This window comes from Accipiter gentilis, chromosome Z (genome assembly GCF_929443795.1).
Source record: "Accipiter gentilis chromosome Z, bAccGen1.1, whole genome shotgun sequence".
In the NCBI taxonomy this organism is placed as follows: Eukaryota; Metazoa; Chordata; class Aves; order Accipitriformes; family Accipitridae; genus Astur; species Astur gentilis.
In genome coordinates, this window is record NC_064919.1 from 21,004,198 (window position 1) to 21,019,913 (window position 15,716).

Genomic DNA, 15,716 nt, shown 5'->3' on the forward strand with positions numbered 1-15,716 from the left:
TAAGCGATAAGCATGTACTTCTAATTATTGATATGGATGATTCAGTTTATTATCCCAGTTTATTGTCCCAGGACATGTTTGTGGCTATGAAATATAAGTATTGTGATAAAAAGCAAGCTCTTCCAGTTTTCTTCACTTAAAAGTTTTTGTACTGCTCTCGATTAGAGGCTTTTTTAGGCATTAAGAGTTAAGAGGCTCTTAGATAACTTTAAAAAGGAGAAATTGTATTAAGGATTAATACATTTTTCAATATTAACTGTAGAAGAAAGTTTCATCAGGCCAAAGTTCCAGCTTCTCTTGTTGGGTTTGCAAGGGAAATACAAAACCATTTTATTGTTCATCATTATTTTAATCAGCTAATAATTTCCAATAAGTACTTCTCCTCTCCACTATGCTGTGCAAAGCACAATTTGGTGCACAAAAAAACCCAACCAGCCGAAACCCCACCAAAACAAAACAAGGTGCATTGTGACTGGAGCAGAGTTGATATTCAACTATTTGCAATAGAATTATCCAAATTATGGATTCAGCGGGCTTTCTTTCCCCTTTTTTCTTCTGGATGCATTGCTTTGTCACACAGTGCTAACACAAGGTGCATGTTGTCTTTACCAGGTTCTGCTCACTGATGTCTAAAATCATTCTAGGTCTCTACAAAAATATTAAAGAAAGTTCATCCAAAAAATGAATTTACGTTTTGATGACTTAATTTCCTTAAATTTTATAGTATTGCATTTTTTTGTTTTCTTATATATGGCTTACTGCACCACCAGGGCAACTGAGAACCTACTGTGTAAATTTATCTAGTTTTGTTGTAGTGACCAGATTGCTGCTTTTCACCAAATACATTTAACCTGTCCCATTGTCATAGTTGATACAGCAGCGTCATATGCATTGGGCAATTCTCCTTCCCCTGAAAGCTGCCCCACCTTAAGTAAGTTGGTCTTTTGAACTGCTGATATGAGGTCAGTGCCTTAGATGGGCACTCTTGTCTGTCTAAACTAACAATAGTCCTCCTTTTTTGGATGTTTTAGTATTAAAAGAAAAAAAGGAACACAAGAATAGAGTATAATTATGAGAAAGCAAAGACTTTATCTGCTTTCAGGGCTTTTTTTTCTTTTTTTTTTTTTTTTTTTTTAACCTTTCTGATAGATATGTGGCTGTTTATTAGCCTCCAGACCCTTCCAGGCTCTGATAGAGATCACCCACATTGCTTCTGGGACCTCATGTGGGTTTCAGTTTTGTTTCTTGTATTGTTACTCATTCTTACACTTTGTTCCATGGAAAGGAAAGAGGGACACTGGTGAAGTTACTATGGACACACAGACACTCCTCAGACCATCTGCAGAAGCATCAAAACAGTGATGATTTCCCATGACTTCAAAAGAGGAGATCTCCTTCTGATGCAAAGTCACAGCAGCAAACATAGCTTTGTGTTAGACATTGAGATTCTGTGTGAGAATTTACTTGGTTTAAAACACCAGAAACTGAAAGTTAAGAGACTGTAGGGTAGGATTTAAAGAACAATGGTCTACAAAATAGAGTAAATACAGAAAAACTGAAATTTGTGCATTTAACTAACTGTAACTATAGACTTTTTTCATGGTTTAACCCCAGCTGGCAACTGAGCACAACACAGCTGCTCACTCACTCCCCCACCAGTGGGATCATGGAGAAAATCAGAAGAATAAATGTGAGAAAAATTGTGGGTTGAGATAAAGACAGTTTAATAGGTAAAGCAAAAGCCGTACAGAGAAGCAACGCAAAACAAGGAATACATTCACCATTTCCCATCAGTGGGCTGGTGTTCAGCCATCTCCAGAAAAGCAGGGATCCATCATGTGTAACGGTGACTTGGGAAGACAAATATCATCACTATGAAAGTCCCCCCTTCCTCTTTCTTCCCCCAGATTTATATGTCTAGCATGATGTCACATGGCCTGGAATATCCCTGTGGTCAGTTGGGGTCAGCCGTCCCGGCTGTGTCCTCTCCCAACTCCTTGTGCCCCCCCAGCCTGCTCACTGGTGGGATGGGCTGAGAAGCAGAAAAGGTCTGGACTCTGTGTAAGCACTGCTCAGCAGTAACAAAAACATCCCTTTGTTATCAACACTGTTTTCAGTACAAATCAAAACATAGCCCCGCACTAGTTACTATGAAGAAAATTAGCTCTATCCCAGCCAAAACCAGCACAACTTTAGAAGATTTGGGAATCTTTCTTCAAGATTAAGTACTCTCTTCTAATAATTTTTACTAGTTCAGCAAGAGTGAACCATTTCAGGATGCATCAGTTACAGAAAACAAAGCCAAGTGTCTTTGCTGTATATCATGACAGATGGAAAGGCCATCCTACTTGAAAAAGAACTAACAGTGATTTTGGCCTTCTGTCTTGTGCAGAGGAGGAAATGCTTGAAGAGATGTTTCAAATATGCAGAGGACCATCTGTGACTTATCTGAAGAGCTGCAAACTCTCTTAGTTTGAACTGTGGCTTGGAAAACAATGTTGGAGAGGACCTTAGCCAACTCAGTGGGCACACAGTAGGTTCAGCACTTCAAACATAATTCCAATCCACACAGCCCACAGCATATACCACCGCTCTGATCGGAATCAGGATTTTGCAGCAGGCTTTCTTATACACCTTACTCACTGATTTAGATAAATAGATCCAGAGGTTTTATTCTTGTTTTAAACTTCAAGGCAGTCCATCAAAATGACTAACTTCCTTGGTGAACAGCTCACAGAATTGCTAGCCCAATAGTATGCACTATTTTATTGGCTAGACAAATGCTGTATTTGATGCCTGTGCTTAACGTGCAAAGCACTGGATTGCATGTTTTGCTAGTAACCTTTCACTGAATAGCATTAGCAGGAGAGTTTAATGGGCTGTGTTTGAATTCTGAGCTGCTTTTTTTGGCAAGAGTATCTTTTTTGTTAAGCAAATCACTCGAAAGCCAGATGAGCATGGATACTTGTGTTGAAGCAGGGATGGCCACCAATTTTCAGTCAGCAAGCCAGTCTACACTGGCAAAAGTCTTGAGGTTTGCAAATGTTGATATTGAGAAAGAAACAAAAAACGCAGCCAACCAACAACAACAACAACAAAAAACATTTTATGTTCATTGTGAGCAAAACGTTTGAGTATATTTGATAGACATTACTAAAGGTCTAAGGCAGACATGGTTTATGGCTTTGAATTTTTCCTGTAGTAAGGAAAGAGATCTGAAGCTGGGATAGATCACTGCCTGTGTAATCATCCCCTTTTCCTGCTGGAGCTCACCACATACTGCTGTGCACTTAAAGTAGTTCTTTACTACATTTTTCACATGTGTAGATTTTGATAGGAATGTCTGTGGTAATAATTGAGAGAAATTAAGTTCCTTAAAGGCTAGGTGGAGGACAGATTTATTGCTGAGCTTGTGTTTGACTGTCCAATACAGTTGTATATAACATTATACATCATTAGAGCTGTACGGAGAAAACCAGTGATCACTAAATTTGTCAAAAAATATTGTTTCATACAAGTCTAGACTTCTGCATATTCAGCTTAAAATGGCTAAACAACTACAGAAGTAAAGTGACCCATAACAGATCTGCAAAATGAGAAGCTGAAATCTTGATCTTTATTTTCCTTGCCTTTTTCCAGGGATATCCAAAATTATGTGTTTGTTTCAAATATAGTGTTATATCACACCAACATGACAGGACTCTGGAAGCTTATTTTTAGGATTACTCAAAATAAATTAAAAGACATCATTCTGAATGCCTAAGAATAGGCTGATATAATACTGATATTTCTGATGAACTGATATCTCAACATCAGTTGTATATGGTTTGTTATATTTCGAGTGGTGGATAAATGGGAATGAGAAAGCTGATAAGTAGGTTTTAAGAAAGGATGCACAGGAGCATCTCTTCTTTTATATACAGGTATTTAAAGAAGCTGTTGAAACAGAAGCCGACATCACTAAGAATGAAATTTGCATCAAAATATTGTGTATTTGCAAAAGTTTCAGTTTCCTCTATGTGTGTTTTTATAATCTAGAAAGCAACTACATTCTAGTAGAGTATGTACGACTTCACAAACCAGAGCTCTTTACCAGGCTTTGCACTACTTGTATTTGAACATTCCAAGAAAATACACAGTGCTTTCCATAAGGAGATTCTTTCATTCATCTTTAATGTAAATTTCATTCTAGGTTGATCTCTTTCATGCATATTGTTGCTGAAAGTACAAGGCATATGAAGATACTAGGTAATTTACTGATGCTTACCCATGTTTTTTGTTGTTTTGTGTTTTTTTTTTTCACCTTCCAATCTAAGAATATATTCTGTTACATTTTTAGAATATCTTTTGCTGTTTGCATTCAATTTCTTCCTGATACCATGATTTCCTCAAGTCTTGGTAAACAGATGTATAGAACTTTCAGTATTTTTCTTTCACAATGCATGAAGTCTCCAGCAGTAGATGCAACCCAATTCCTATCTACAAAGACAGAGCCTCCAGTGTCCAGAAGCATCACAGAAAATCCTTTTCTTTTGTAAAGAAAAAAATTTGAATTTGAGTATGTTGACTAACCAGAATAGTAATTAATCACTGTGAGCCTCTAGTCACATTGGTATGTTTAGGGACAACGGGATAATGTAGTTTCAGTAATCTCCATATCTCTACTGGCAGTGAATTTTTTTTTTTTTTTTTTCTTTTCCTGTGTGGAAAAATATTTGTGCCAAATCATAAAGAAAAAAAGTAAATCCTGTAAAGCACTTGTTAATGAACAGCATGTTGTCAGCTAGAATCATAAATTATTTCATCCCACAATAGGCAAACCTGCATAAAGGTTGCACCAAAATATTTACAGATATTTTCTGATGTCTTTTAAGTCCTTTTGGCTTGCAAAGTAGGCCTAATCCTACAAGGCTGGTGGATTGCTTGAGTAATTTGAAATAGATGAAAGATCAGTAAGTGTCAAAAGAAAGCAGAAATATTGATAGTTACATTGTCTCCTACATGGCTCTTTTCACCCATATACATTGTGGGTTTTTTGTTGTTTGGTTTTTGTTGTGTTTTTTTTTTTTAAATAAGCAAGTGGAGAGCTGCCAGCTCACTTGTCACCCATCCTTTCTAGCTCCAGGCTGAATGAGAAGAGGTTGCACCTGTCAACTGGAAGATATACTCTGGGGAGGATGATTTTCAAACCATTTGCATGTCACGTTAACAGATGTAATTATACAAAACCCTCTAAACTCTAAAAAGTGAAACATAAAACTCGAATATTTTAAATAATAGCAGATGCAAGTCCTTTAAAGCATTTAACTATTCTGTGTTTCACTTGTCCTGAGACTAATGTCCTTTTCACTGACTGATAAAAGTTTTTTCTTGCATTGGCATGTAGATTATGCCACATACTCAAATAAATTATTTTTATTCAGTAGGTCTAGGTTCAGAGGGATTTGTATTATCAGTCTGTTTTCTGTTACATAGTCTGCTTCAGGAATCGACTGATTTAAAAGTAAACCACAGGAACTAAAGAAAAAAACACTGACACATATGGGGTGGTGGTGTATTTTCTAATCTGTTAGGCCTTCCAACTGTTTTAGTTTCTACCAACAACTAGGATGTAAGTAGGCAATAATGGCAAGGTCCATAGATTAAGCAAAGAGGTAACAGGTACAGCATTGATAGGAAACTTCCCAGCACTATATTCTGAATGTGACATTCTTTGGCAACTCATTGCAAATGCAAAGCTACTTCATACTTAATATTTTGGTTTCATTATTTGCTTGCTATGGCATTGCCTGTGTTAAACTAGATACATAAACTTCATAACCAACTCCCCAAGTGTGTTACTAGCTAATTTTTCACTAATCATTAGAAGTAGAAAGTTATTTCTGTTAGGGACTTAGCTGTCTATTGCATCTCTTTCTTTTCCTAATCTTTGTTGTAGCTCCATTTGACATAGATGTTCATTCAAGCTAATTCTTGAAATTTGCTTTGACTCAGAATGAAAAGGAGGGCAAAAATAAGGGCAGAAAGATTAAAATAGTATCACATATTATCTAGCCTTTATGTTTAAAAGGGTATTTTTAAAACAAACAAAAAAAATGCAGTAAGAATGAATAGGTGGTTTCCCTGGACCATATTGTTTTCCATATAACTATAGAAGATTCTCTATATCTGCATCTCAGATACAGAGCCTCAATTTGAGAAAGTGGCAGTAAGCCTCAGGTTTACCTAGCCATGCATACTTACTCCTCTGATATTCAGCAGAAGGATGCTGCAAGAAGCAAGTTTTTGTTTATCACTAGCAAAGAAGGGTTTATTTGGTTCTGTTGTTTCAAGAGTATAGAGAGACCTCAACAAGTATCAAAACTCTATTGTTTCAGTGTTTGTGCATGTAGGTTGAGTGTTTCATAGTATTTACATTATTAAAAGATGAAGTAGGAATCTGTAGAGAGTGAAAAGGACAGGGTCAAATGTCAAATAAAATGCTGTTCATTTGTAACATGAAGATTAAAAGTATTGCTTGGATCTCAAAGGAAATCTTCAGCCAAACCAGAAAGTGGACCCAAATTTCCTGCTACATAGTTAAGTGCCTCATATGCAAGGCTAGCTTTATGGTTTAGTTATTGTCCACTGAGCACTTGGTATAAATTATTTCCGTAATTTCTCATAAAGTAATACTGAAATAATTTCTGTATTAAAAGACCTTATAGCTAAACAATCGATAACGACCATTCAAGAACCATCACAAGACATTAAAGTGGCTGCCAGTACATCGAATTCATTTCTGTAGTATCATTAGCATACTTATTCTAGGGATGTAACTAAGCTGAAGTGTGACTGCTTCTGTATAGACAGACCCAATCTAGTTTTCACACTAGTTGCTCAGGCACTGCTGTTGGTACAACTGCAGTGGCCACTTGAACTGTGGCTTTGGATGTGACCTTGCAAACTGCAGTCTAACTGGTTGCAGCCTTGTGGATATTTTCCAAGATCTGTCCTGCAGCTAACCCAGCTCAGTAGAAGAAAGAGAGAACTAATATATATACATGCATTATGTATATACACATGCATAGGATATGTAAATAATATATAAATATATGTGTATGTTTATATTTACATATTTGTAAATATATTGTATTACAACCATTGATAAGCAAGCATTTAAGTGTACTTCGCCTTGCTTTTTAAGAAAATCTACATAAGAGGCCTAACTGTAGATGAAAATTAGGAAGACCCATGCCTTGTTCTTTGAAATGAAAGATAGCTTGAATTTTATGTCATAGTCTGGCACAAAAAAAAAAAAAAAAAAAAAAAAAAAAAAAAAGCTGATTTCCTCTTCTCGATCATTTCTTGCCTTTTCTGTGCATATTAGTCAAATCCAAGATAAAATGTAGTCCAAAGCTAATTTTTTGAGAAAATAATAACTTTTCTGGGAGCAAGTAAACAAGTATCCCAGAGACAAAATTAAGAAAAAACACCATCCCAGAAATATTTTGTGAGTATTTGTCTCATGAAAGATGTACCGTAACACATCCAGAAACTAATGAAAAAAGAAATAGGCTTCCTAGGAATGTATTCATATTTGGCATAACCAATTCTGTCTTAAGACATGCTTTAAGATATTTCCAAAACAGTTTTCCATCATCTAGGTGGATAAGTGACCAAAAAGGCAAATGAAAAGAAAGAAGGTCATGTCAAGAAAAATGACATGATAAAAATTTTTCTAAAGTTTGAAAATGGTGAACAGAAATGTATTGTCTTAGCCAAAAATATGTTTGAGGAATTTTATTTATATATCCTTTCTGTACATGCTAAGGAAGTAAGATCTTACTTCTCTAGTTAAATTTATGTATACTTCTCTTACCAGACAAAGTGCCTCTGACCAGTGAACAAGGCTGCCTGAGTTTCCCGGGATACATCATTAGAACTTTTCCCAGCACCATTCTTTCCCCTTTTAGCATTTTTTAGTAAGAGTTTTGACATTTTTGGCATTCATCATGACAACATCTAATGTAAGCTATTGAATTTCATGGTGTCAAGATATCACCTGGTAACTTTGGTTGCCTAGATTTCAGCTCTGTTGGAAAATAGTGGTATCAACAAAAAAGGCTTAATTTCATGTTTTCAGTCCCACAGATTGCTTCTTTTAAATCTGAACTGTTTGGGACATTATTGAGACAAGTACCACAGTGATTTGGCCAGCAGTTCATAAGTAAAAAACAGGAAATTTTATGAGTTTCGTATATTGAGAAGCACAATGCTCCTGACATTCATTGCATGGTTCTGTTACCATTGATTTTTCATTATAAAAAATTATTCTAGAGTAGTTCTCAGAGCCAATATTCTGGTCATCCTAATTTTGTTGTGCAAACACACAAAGACAGTGAACTTCTACAAATACATTATTTAAGCAGCATGAGTTCAGTTGGAAAAGTGTATTTAATAAATGTTCTTGTCATGTATTCTCTGACAAAATTTACAGATTTCTATTTAGAATTATCTTTATAGAACTATATATAGAACTGGTTTTAGAGAAAACTAGAGATATCAAAGCTGGAAAAACAGAGGACTTGATAATCACATTAGGGAAGTGTTGTTAAGAGAGGTTAGCAAGATGATAGTAATACTACTGTAGAAGCTAACACATGCTGTCAACATATAAATGAATTATAATGTGTAAAGGAAAAAAATGAAAATGTATAAATTTAGGTATTTTGATTTTTCATGCTATTTACAATTCTTTCAAAGCTTTGAAAGAAAAAGAAAAACTTCCAATAAGCAATCGGGAATTCTTGTTTGCTCATTGGCAAATAAATTACTTACAGACTGAAACAGTATGATGAGGCAATCACACATAAATAAGTATCCTGAAGCTTCAGAGGAAAAAAATAGGAAGAATTACAAAGAAGTGTGGTGGTGAATTTGATAACATTCTGTGTTGTTTAGATTTGGTTGTTTTAGTTTTTACAGAGAAAGATATCTCAACAGTGCTATACCACAGAAAACAAAAATGCTATCATTGGCTTATATAGTTAAGATGTGGATGGAAAAATAAAATGCTTGGTAAAAACATTGGTTTTGCATTCAGCAGAATTTCTTTTATCATAAAACATACACAATTTTATTTGAAGTGTTCTGGCTTCTGACTGAAGCTGTGTGTCTTCTGAAATCCATTATTTAAATTTATACCTAAGAAAAAAGTACACCAGGGGTCATGATGGGGATTTCTTGGACAATAGCAAGGAAAAAAAAAACCCTCTACAAAATCATTCCCTTCCATTTCAGTAATTCTTTCTTCCGTTGAAGGAATTAGCATAGTAATGCATCTTTTCTGAAAGGAATAAAAACCCTAAGGTAATATAGATAAAAGTCTATATATGAATCTAAATATTTCTGTATCTTTCAGGTATAACTGAGTAACTGAAACAGATGTCATTACTCTTTAAACAATATCTAGAAATATGTGTACTATGTTTAAGAGGATTTATTACTGTGTGATTTTCCCCCCCCCCCCCCCCCTTAGGAACATTTGTTATACTCTTAAATATGTGACTACAACTAATAGCTTGGCATGTCCTCTGACTGCTAGTGTGCTTATGACAGGTAACAACATATATCTAAATTATGCTGTGATAAACTAGTCCAAATAATGAAGATTTTAATTAGGCTTGTTTTTCAGGTGCTTTTATCAGACTCTTAAAATGATGTGGAAATTATATAGCTTGGTATTAATCAAGTAAATCTCTCTTTCTCAATGGAATGTGAAGTGCATTTCCTGGTTGTTTTCTTCTTTTTCTTGATAAAAGGCACTAGACCCAGCACAGAAAGTTGCATTTAAAATATCCTTTTCTTTGATCATTGACAGTCACCACCGCACTCATCGGTTCAAAGTTGATAAATGTATTCTATATAATTTGCTTGATGTCTCCCTATTATGCCACTATAGAATCAAACTGCATTTATTATGATAAAACTGTAAGTTGAACCCGAGTATCTCTACATCCGAGTATCTTTAAAACAAAATGTATTGCTTATTCAGCTAAGTTTGGATAAATGTCCCCTCCTGTTTTGTACCAAACCTGTAAATCACTGTTCAATGTATGCTAACCAGTGTATGCATAGCCATCCCATAGTTCTGAGGTGACAGGGTGGTTCCCTTTAGCAGCCTTTTCTCTTAATATTTTCCATCCACAGTGTTCTGCATAGCACTCTGTGCAGTGACGCTATGGTTATGGCCATGAGGAGGAGGAGTATGTGATGGTAGATTGGACTGGACTCACTTTCAGTTTTTAAGAAAACTGTAACAAACAGAAGGAAAGAGAAGGGAATAGATGGTTTTGGGATAATAGTGGCAAAGAAGTAAAATATATTTTTTTTATGGAAGAGTAGTTATCTGGTTTTGAATGGGGAAAACAATGACATTGGTTTCTCTGAGTTTCTGTGAATACTGATGCTGAAGAAGGAAGAGAATAACCCGATGACACTCTCAGAATAATGAAAGGGAGGAGAAGGGATGTAAGTGAACAAAACAGACTCCTGTAAATCGTCTGAACTCTAGCTTCCTAGTAAGGTCAGTTTTTTTCACAGTGAGGATTTTGACAAGTTATGGTGTAATGAAGGATTTTGTAATGATTAATTAAATGTAGTGATCTGAATGTAAAGTCTTGCTCTCAAAATAGTAAATACTATAGAATTAAGAACTAGGCAGTTCAGGATAGGAATCTGTAATTAGTAGACACTTTTTTTTTTCAATGAGTGGCCTATTTTCTCTCTATGCCTCATGTCTTCATGTGTACAATGATGATTCGTAATTACGGATTTTTTTTTGGAGGTGGCAAGAGGAGCTGCTTCTGTTTTTAATGCAGGCATTGCCACCTTCTGAATTTTTCACCAAGCAAGCTTAACCATAATCCTCTAATTTGAACAAATCCTTTATTAATGTGGAGAGGTACATCACATTTTTCACAGTGGTGCAGTTTGTGCTTTTTAGCAGAGATATCATAAAGAAACAAAAGGTGGGCTTTTCTTCTTTGGTAAAATGTTGATGAAATGAAGATTGATGCCACGTGGTTGTATGACTGGGAATGAACCAAACTGTGTGAGTTGATGACTGAGTTAGAGAGATGCTAGAGGAATCCAGGTATACCTGATATACCACTTACTGGTTTTGTCAGCATGATACCAAATATGTTTATGAATTGCAACCAGGATGAAAAGAAAAAAATTATATTGCTTTTCATGTATACAGCTGCTCAGCATTGTCTTGTACTGTATTCAGAATAAGGTTAAGGGACAACTGTTTTCTGACAGAGAACAAATACTATTAGTATTATTTCTTTTTTTTACTATTATTCATTATTACTTTTACATATGTGTTTGTTGTACCATATTCATCCTATTTAGTGAGCATTAAGCTGAGTTCAAGGGCAATACCATCTTTTTTTTGGTGATTTTTGTGAGGTATTAACATGCACGAATCATTAGCCCAAATGGAACTGAAGCCAGAAACTGTGACAGCTGAAAAACGGTTATGTTTTTCTAGTGATATGAAGACTGTCGTCAGTTAAAAAATAAGCTGCTAACATATGTTTAGGATACTCATCTTTTTCATTAATAATATGAGCCAAATCCTAAACAGTTGACTATGAAAAAATTTCCTTGCAGGCCAATTTTATCATAAATTTATTATACCATGTTTGCTAGACTGTTGGGTTACATTGGGCCACTGTTATAATCCTGAATGTTAATTAAGTTTCAGTGAATACCTGATATTTTGTTTTAGTTGTGGGGAAAAATTAAAAAGGGTTCACAGCACATCAGCTTCAGATTCTTTTTTTTTTCCTTGCTGAAGTGAAATTCTGTCCTACTCCATGTCAATCTTTATCAAATTGAAGCATTCCAGCCAATATGAAATAAGAGGAAATGTGAGTAAAGGGCTAGATGCATAAAACTAATGGCAAAGAAGTAATTTTCCTCCTCCTTGCAGTATGTAGCTCTGGGTGTAAATCACCAACACTGGAAGAGGAAGTTCTCATTTTTTTTTTGCGCAGGAGGTGTGAATTTACTCATTTAACCCAAGTTAGTGCCCTAGCTACCAACAGGTAAGTATCCCAAGGTCTCTCTTTTTGATGCTGCTTTATCTTGTCTAATAAATAAAGTAAGGAAATTCAGTGACTCAGTGAAGCTCAGGACTAGATTGGAGTATTATTCTCTTTCACTGACTCTAGGACTATTTTAGTGATTTATACAAATTAAAGCAGTTTCACAAAAGGGAATGTGAAAGTCCAAAATCAAAATTTTATATAGTATTGTAGTGATTAGGAAACTTATGTATCAGGTGAGAAACTTCTGCTGAATTCACTTCCTATTTAGTTTGAGAACAGGGTTTAAAATCCAGAATCACAGGTTAAATTAGACTTGAATTCTTAGAGTTTTTTTCAAATGCTTAACATATAGCTCTTTATTTTTAAATCTCAGGAGTTCTTGTTTCATTTCGTGCCCTAAGGCATGTTTTTAAGCTGAATTGTTATGTGAGGTGGGTTAAGAAGGATAATCTTCTTTAAAAGAATAATTAAAAAATGATTAAAAATACATAATTTCAAGATCCCCATATATTCTGAGACCTAGGATAGTAATGATCAGTTTCTCAGGTGATGTAATATAATGTGGTTCCAAAGACATCATTGACGTTAAGCCCATTTACCCCAGCAGAGAACCAAGGCTTGTATCAATAATAAAGTACAACTATGAAAGGTCAAGTTTCAAAATATCATAATTCTTTGAACTCTTGCTTATATAAAAAATGGAACAGTCATTCAAAATTCTGTTTTGTTTACTATTAATTTTATCTATTTAAAGTAACATTTTTATAACTTTGTCCTTGTCTTCTTTTCTTTTTAAGAGCACCTTCAGACTTGAAGGAATATCTATATCTGGAGGCACGTCAGATAATTTCTTGCATATCAGATTCGTCATTGTGACTTCATGCAGGCCAGATCTGAGAAGTAACCAGGAACCTGACCCTCCATGGAGAATGGAATAGCCCTTCAAGTCAGAGCACAACGGATCACAAGTGTAATCTGCATTGAATCATCCTTCTCAGATCTGACAGCTACAAGCTGAGTCCTGGCAAAAGCCACAGCCTTAAATCCCATTTAGTGGGAAAGAAGAATAAAGAGGACTAAATGTCTTGCCCCGTTGCAGAAACTGCTCTCCCCAAGCCTGACATTTGAGTTCTGTGCTGAGCAACCAGAGTAACAAACAATGAGTTTTGCATGGGTCCAGCCAGCATCCAAAAATATTTCCATATGTAGCCAAAAGGAGAAATGAAGCATTTAGGTGATAGCAGAAAATGAATGCATTTACTGTAACAGAGGAATGTTACTGTTTGTGGGGAAAGAAGACCTCTGTCATCCCTTGTACATATTCAAAGCCATACAGGAACAGGGCATCAGTGATGTTAAATCGCTTAAAAGGATGCTCTCTCCTGTCCTCCACCCAACTTTGAAGAAGTTCAGCTGTTAGAGATTGCATCTCAATGCACTTCTAGTATTTGCACTGTCACTTCCATTCAGGGTAATGATGTGCGCCACCATTTGCACAGATGGCCCCAGGAGATTTTTGAACACAACAAGCTATATTTTGACGGGGCTCCAAAAGGAATTTAAAAGTTAGAACTGAAGAAAAACATTTGTGCTCTCTTTCACTATGGGGATCTCTTCACAGAAAGGACTAGGGTCCTTTCTTAGGTTTAAATAAATACATACATATACATACATATATATATATGTATATATATGAAAAAGCATCAACATGATAAGGTGTATTTAAAAAGGGGATATAATCTTTTTTAATAGCATCCATTTTTTATCATATTAGCAGCCAAGAATTTTAGTCTATGGAATTATACATCCAAAATGCTCCTATTGAACATTGACATTATAGTCCCAGTTACTGTTAAAGAAATAATTTGTAATATGTATTTGACAAAATTTTTCTAGCCATTTGTCTATACGTCACGGAGAAATCTAACAGACAAGCAGCATTCTCAGTTTATTTTTCTAAATAAATGTGTTGTTTATATTATTTGCAGTCACTCATTTTGGCTGGTTTTCGTTATCTCCAAAAATGATTTAAAGACAGAACCAAAACACAGGAATTGTTTGTTCATTTTAAGTTGTAATGATTTGCTGACCAAAAGCTTTAATATAAATACTGTAATTTGTAAAATGAAGTATATTTATACAGGCAAATAAGTATGGAAAACCAGAGGAGGTATTTTAACTCTTGATTTCAGAACATAGTTTATTTTAATATCCACATGAAGAAATCTAAATATATAATGGGGTAGATTTTTTATTATCAGTGAGTTTTAGCAAGTGAAAATTTGGATGTTTAATAATGAAAGGAATGTAACCTAATAATGATGGTTTCCCAAATTATACAGAGACCTTTTGTCAGCTCTCTCATTTTATTCAAAAACTGGTTTATTTTTTTTTTGGGGGGGGGGGGTGTTTTGTTTTTTTTTTTGTATGCATGTGTGTTAGGGCTTTTTGTTTGGTTTTTTTGTTTGGTTTAGCATACTGACAAGGCCATGAAGTTGATACTATTTGATCACAATTTGAGAAGCTACAGAATAAGAGCTTGTTTCTTAGAACAATCTACAATTTACAGTTAAAACCAGTCGTTGTTATCCATCTACTGCAGTGTTTTGTTACTGAGTTATTGAACATTTCAACGCTAGAGCTGTTTTGAATAAATTTTTTTTTTCCTTTTTTCTTAGTCCATTAGCCTGTGTGTAATTTTAAGAGAAAAGTAAAGCATGTGATTCCCAGTTCATTTAAAACATTGATCTTAAATCCAGTCATATGTATATGATTTATAATGCTGATTAGGTTTTTCTTTATTTTCATTGGTTTATGGAACCTCTTAAGTGCTCACTAACAGAAAAATGATCTTTCAACAACAAAAAAATGGAAAATTCAAGCCTCTTTTAATCTGTGGGCTAACTTTGTAAAGGGCAGATATCTAAAAAATGTGTTGCTCTGCTCTAATGTACTAATTAGTGTATGCGTGTGTGTTTGTGTGTGTGTGCACGCATGCGCACCCTTACCTGCTGATGAATGAAATGCCAGCTCTGCTGAAGTAAGTGCCACAAGTCTTGTTACTGCAAAAGATGCTCATGTTATTGTATTTTTTGGAGAAAGACCTGAGCTCTGTCTTTGCTTGTGACTCTGAAGCCATAAATAGCTTTTACAGTTTGTCAGGAAATCACAAAAATGAAATAATTAAGTGAATGTTAGCTTCCCTCATTTGACAAAACTTGGGATCATCTCATGGTTTGACTCTTTTAAAGAAAATTAGTGGTCAAGTTCCATTGGTGCAATGGATAAATGAAACCTTTGTATTTGTTAAAGAATGATGGCTGTGTTTTGTTCCCACACATTTTAGCTTATGGTTGGCTTACGGTCTTTTAATTGTGATTTTGTTTTTTTGTCATTGGACTAACATACTTGAACACACAACTTGCATGGGCTTGGTTTTGCTCCCTCTTTGGATAACCTGTATTTTAAAATTGGAGAGCTTACTCTTTTGAGACAAATATTCGGAGTTGCTTAAAGAAGGGATGACATTATTGAAACAATAAGAAAATTTAAGAATGATAATTTGATCACTTCCATTATTATCTAATAATAATATTAGGAAAAGCTCTTATTTTT

The 15,716-nt window shown here is 34.9% G+C and overlaps 1 protein-coding gene across 2 annotated transcripts in view; it reads left to right on the forward strand.

Annotated features, from left to right (window-relative positions):
• The window catches only part of PRR16 (proline rich 16), a 180,400-nt gene extending 165,915 nt beyond the window's left edge, over positions 1–14,485 (forward strand). Inside the window, exon 3 of one of the 2 annotated variants that reach the window (XM_049795833.1) lies at positions 12,899–14,485. The gene's annotated coding sequence lies outside the window, so the exon portion shown is untranslated. Of the gene's footprint in view, positions 1–9,520; positions 9,601–12,898 lie in introns of those variants that run through there. The other variant, XM_049795835.1, reaches the window with a different exon arrangement.
• The last annotated feature ends 1,231 nt before the right edge of the window (positions 14,486–15,716 follow it).